The sequence below is a fragment of the Zalophus californianus genome, chromosome 12 (genome assembly GCF_009762305.2).
Source record: "Zalophus californianus isolate mZalCal1 chromosome 12, mZalCal1.pri.v2, whole genome shotgun sequence".
NCBI lineage: Eukaryota > Metazoa > Chordata > Mammalia > Carnivora > Otariidae > Zalophus > Zalophus californianus.
In genome coordinates, this window is record NC_045606.1 from 6,708,222 (window position 1) to 6,714,239 (window position 6,018).

A 6,018-nucleotide genomic window follows, 5' to 3' on the forward strand; every position below is an offset into this window, starting at 1 on the left:
AGAAGCTTAATATAATTGACATTATTCCTACATCTAATACTTTCTATAGATTCTTAAGCAACTCTGAGGCATTTATAAAATTTGACCCATCTTTTTCTCACAAAATAAATTTTAACATATTTCAAAAATTGTTGTAAAATAAACCATATTCGTTAATCACAAGGAAATTAGGATGGAAATCAATAAAAACAAATCTTTGTGAATTAAAAAGAGAAACACACATTTCAAAGAACTTTCAAGATAAACATAAATCATAATAAAAATCTAAAAGAAAATCTAGAACTACATAATTAAAGCACTTCAAAATTATACTCAGTTAAAGTGTTAGATGGAGATTTATATTCTTAAAAGCTTATTGAAAAATAGAAAATAGTAAATATCAGCGAGTTAAGCCTCAAACGTAAAAGTTAGAAGATTACAAAAGAATAAATTGATTGTGAAATAAGATTAATAAAGAACTTACTTAAAGAAATGGAAAAAGCAATAAGGAAATTAAAAATTGATTGTTTTAAAAGACTAAAAATAAGTAAATCTCTGGTAATAATAACAAATAGAGAAGAGAAACAGTTTATATTAAAAGTGGTCTGGATAAAACAGGTCAGTTACAGGACTATTTCTCCCTCAAATATGGATAAAAACTATTAAAATGTGGTAAACTAAATCCAGCAATGTATAAGAAAGATATTTTTTCTGATCAATTGTTGCTATATCAATGTGATTCGTGCGCGGTAAGCAGTTACGCACGGCTAAGCGACATAGGACCTTGGGACACCCAGATGCGGTAAAGTCCTCCGGTTCGTTCCCAGGGACCTGGCGGGAAGGCACAGCGACGGGCTGCTTTGTAAGGGACTGCTGATGAAATCATGACCAGGTGGGCACGAGTTACTACCGCACATAACAAAAGACCTTTGGCTGCAACAACATGGGAGGACATGAAGCAGGGGTCCTTTGAGGGAGAAGGCCAAAATCTACCAAAGAGTAAACAACTTGAAGCCAAAGGCTCTCTGTTAACAATGATGCTCCTCAAGCAAAACACAAAAAGCACAAAAAGAAAAAGGAGTACTTAAATGAAGATGTAAATGGATTCATGGAATACCTAAGACAAAACTCAGGGATGGTTCATAATGGAGAGGTGATAGCAACAGACAGTCAGGACGTAAGGGAGGAAATTGCAGTTGCTTTAAAGAAAGGTAGTCGACGGGAAGGGAGAAGACTAAAAAGACCAGCAGCATAGAAAAATGCAATGGTATGTTTCCATTGTAGAAAACCTGGCCATGGGATTGCAGTTTGCCCAGCTGCCCTTGAGAATCAAGCTATGGGCACTGGAGTATGTCACTGGGGTGGCTCCACAAACCGTGAAATAACCAAGTGCAAAGCCAAAGTAGACCCAGCTTGTGGTGAATTTCCTTTTGTAAAATGTTTTGTTTGTGGGGAAATGGGGCATCTGTCCAGATCTTGTCCTGATAATCCCAAAGGACTCTATGCTGATGGTGGTTGCTGCAGACTCTGTGGCTCCGCAGAACATTTTAAGAAAGATTGCCCTGAGAGTAAGAATTCAGATCGAATGGTCACAGTTGGTCGCTGGGCAAAGGGAATGAGTGCAGACTATGAAGAAATTTTGGATGTGCCTAAGCCACAGGAACCCAAGACAAAGATACCTAAAGTTGTTGATTTTTGATAATGATTAGTACTATCGTTAGTTACCACCTCATTGTTAAGTGTTCTGAACCGGGCATACTTCACAAATTGGAGCTGGGCTCCCTTGGAGACCTGTTTTGTAGATACCAGTATGATCCGGGAATGGTCACATTGTTTCCTGAGTGCTGTCCATTAAAGAGTGCTTCTATCACTGGAGAAAATCACTGAAGAAAAGTAGAAGATGTTAAAATTGGATTCTCTAAAAGAACATTTTTAACAGACAGAACTTAGGTATAACTAAGTGGTTATATGCTTGATTGTAACAATCATCTTTCTTTTAAAAACCATTCATTAATGTGCACCACCCCTAAACAAAGGATAACCGCTTTGCATTTGGAATTGAATTTTTCGTTATATTGTTTTCTTGGTTCAAAATAACAATTTATTATTAGGAATTTATAAGTTGCCACAAAATCTACTGTATTTTTAAAATATTTAATAAAAATTCGTTTGCTATTTAAAAAAAAGAGAATCTACTAATGTAATTCATCTTATTCATAGGTTAAAAGTTTACATATTGAATAGTGCACCCATAGATTTATACATATATAATAGAATATTTACAAATATACACAAACGCAATACTACCATATCAATATTAGGAAAAAAATCAATAAAATTTCATAACAGTGCATGATACAAAAAGAAATTTCCTTTACAGATGAAGAGTACCTACCCAAATCAAAAGCAAGCATTATATATAAAACAAGAACAAGACAGGATGGTCTACTCATTGTCTTCATTTTCAGTTTTGTCCTGGAAGAGCTGGTCAAATCAGCCACAGATTTTCATTCCAAACTGATTTAACTTATTTCCACAAGAAAACTCAAATAATTTGCAAACAGATTATTGCGATTAAACAGAGAGTTTTACAAGTTTGTTGCAAATAAGATAAATCCTAAAAAATTAAAAAGCAATTACATTTCTACATACTAACATCAATTTCTAACATCAAGGACAATAGAATTAAGAAAAAATCCTCAGCATTTATAATACCAAACTATAAAATACCTAAGGATAATTAAACACAAGCTGTGGAGAAAATTTTAAAACTTTGTTATCTGTTAACAACAACAAAAAATCTTCTAGCAATAAAATGTTTTAGCAAGTTTAATGATAAAAAATTCAATATCTTCATCTTATTAGTTTTCCTCAAATTGTTTTAAACTCTCAAAATGCATTTCAATCAAAATTCCAATTAAGATCTTAAATGGAAAGACAAAAACAAAGAGTAGTTAAGAGATATTCCTAAAGAAAAATTAAAAAGAAATGATGTCTATAACAAATGTTAAATTGATAGTTATAGTAAATGAGTTTTATAAGGATATAGGAAATTAATAGATATAAAGATAAGTAGAATGGGAAAAGACTCATATATATGAAATTTGGTATTCTTGTGGGTAGATCATGGTCATCGATGCTGAAAGATGATCTACTCCATTAATGTCACTCAGGCATTTTTTTGACCACATGGAAAAGTAAATAAATTTAGTTCCTTTCTCAAAAAAAAAACAAAAACAAAAACAAAAAATCAATGAAATCCAAGCCAGGAAATTAATAAAGAAAAACAAAGTAATCATGAACTGGTTTTTAGAAAAGATTACCATTGATAAATCTCTAGCCAGGCTAACCAAGAAAGAAAGAAAAAAATAAAGAGAGAGAGAGAGAAAACACAAATTACTAATACCAGAAATGAATAAGAAGCCATCACAACTGATGCCAAGACATTAAAAGAACAATGATTGGATGTAAGTTTAGCTCTATGCCCACAAATTTGATACCTGAAATGAAATAGTCCAATTCCTTAAAAACACGATTAAAACTCAAAGAAGAATAGACAATCTGAATAGGTCTATGTTATTAAAGAAATTTCAGGGCACCTGGGTGGCTCAGTTGGTTAAGTGTCCACGTTGGGCTCAGGTCATGATCTCAGGGTTCTGGAATCAAGTCCCACATTGGGCTCTCTTCTCAGTAGAGAGTCTGCTTCTCCCTCTCACTCTCCCTTTGTGTGCTCTCTCTCTCTCTCTCAAATACATAAGTAAATATTTTTTTTAAATAAATAAAATAATTCCATTAATGATTACTAACTTTCCAATGGAAAACAGTTGGCTTAAAGGGTTTTACTGGTGAATTTTACAAAACATTCAAGAAGAAATATGCCAATTTTCTATGATCTTTACCAGAAAACAGAAGCAGAAGGAACATTTCCTAACTCATTTTATGAAGCCAGCATTACCCTAGTAGCAAAACCTGACAATTACATTATTAGGAGGGAAATTATAGTATCTCTAACAATCGTAGAGGAGACACGCTCAACAAAACTTTAGCAAATTGAGTTTAACAATATGTAGAAAGAATTGCACACCATGACCACGGGGATTTATTTCAGGTATGCAAAGCCTGGTTCAACATTTGATCAATTAATGTAATTAATAACATTAACAGGATAAAGAAGAAAATCATCTGTTTAGACCATATCAACAGATGCAGAAAAATAATTTGACAAAATTCAGCACCCATTCATGATAAAAAAACCAAAAAACAAAAAACAAAAAATATCTCAGCAAACTAGCATTAAACCTTGTTAAAGATCATCTACGGAAATCTCTAACATTGTACTTAATATTGAAAAACTAGATGTTTTCCTCCAAAAATCAGAAATAAGTAAGGCTATCTCCTCTCACCAGTCCTATTCAACAACTGGAGATCAGGAAATAAATGGTATATGGATTGAAAAGAAAGAATAAAATTGTTTTTGTTTGCAGGTAATATAACTGTCAATATAGAAAATCCCAAAAGTTTCAACCAAAAAATGGAATTAATAAGCAATTATAGCAAAGCCACATAATGTAATGTTAATTTACAAAATTTAATTGCTTTCCTGTACACCAGCAATAAACAACTGGAAGTGAAATAACACTATTTATATTAATATATAAAAATGAAATAATCAGGTATAAACCTACCAAAATATGTACAAGATCCATACGAGAAAAGCTACATAACATTTTTTTAATTTAATTTTATTATGTTATGTAAATCACCATACATGACATCAGTAGTTTTTGATGTAGTGTTCCATGATTCATTGTTTGTGTATAACACCCAGTGCTCCATGCAGTACGTGCCCTCTTTAATACCCGTCACCAGGCTAACCCATCCCCCCACCCCCCTCCCCGCTAGAACCCTCAGTTTGTTTCTCAGAGTCCATAGTCTCTCATGGTTCATCTTCCCCTCTGATTTCCCCCCCTTCATTTTTCCCTTCCTACTATCTTCTTCTTTTTCTTTTTTTTTTTTTTAACATATATTGCATTATTTGTTTCAGAGGTACAGATCTGTGATTCAACAGTCTTGCGCAATTCACAGCACTCACCATAGCACACACCCTCCCCAATGTCTATCACCCAGCCACCCCATCCCTCCCATCCCCCACCACTCCAGCAACCCTCGGTTTGTTTCCTGAGATTAAGAATTCCTCATATCAGTGAGATCATATGATACATGTCTTTTGACATGGATAGAACTAGAGGGTATTATGCTAAGCAAAGCTACATAACATTGATGAAGAAATCAAATAAGATCTAAACAAATGTGTTTCATTATGTTCATGGATAGGAACATTTAATATCAAGTTGTCAATTCTTCCTAACTTGATCTATAGATTCAAGGCAATCCTAATCAAAATCCTTGCAAGTTATTTGGTGAATATTGACAAACTGATTATAAAATTTATATGGAAATAAAAAACCCAGACCAGCAAACATATTATTTAAGAAAAACAAAGTCAGAAGTCTACTAAGCAAAATAAGTCAGTCAGAGAATGACAAATACCATATAATTTCATTCATATGTGGAATTTAAGAAACAAAACAAATGAGTGAAAGGAAAAAAGAGATCAAAAGGCAAACCAAGAAATAGACTCTTACCTATAGAGAACAAACTGATGGTTACCAGAGGGGAGGTGGGTGGGGGGATGGGTTAAATAGGTGATTGGGATTACAGAGTGTACTTGTGATGAGAACTGGGTGTTGTATGGAAGTGTTGAATCACTGTATTGTACACCTGAAACTAATATTATACTGTATGCTAACTGGCATTTAAATTTTTAAAAAAGGGAAAGGAAAGAAAAAGATTTACAAAAAGTTAAGATCAAGACAGTGTAATAAGTAATAGACAATAGATCAATGGAACAGAAGAGAGAACCCAGAAATAAACCCCCATAAATATGAACAACTGATTCTTGACAAAGTAGCCAAGGCAATGAAATGGAGAAAGGATGATCATTTCAATAAATGGTCCTGGAACATCTAGACATCCACA

The 6,018-nt window shown here is 33.3% G+C and overlaps 1 pseudogene across 1 annotated transcript; it reads left to right on the plus strand.

The window, feature by feature from the left end:
- Positions 1–863: 863 nt before the first annotated feature.
- On the plus strand, positions 864–1,695 carry LOC113911760 (annotated as a pseudogene). The gene has a single exon (XR_003516592.1). The product of XR_003516592.1 is annotated as a zinc finger CCHC domain-containing protein 9-like (transcript).
- Positions 1,696–6,018: the final 4,323 nt, after the last annotated feature.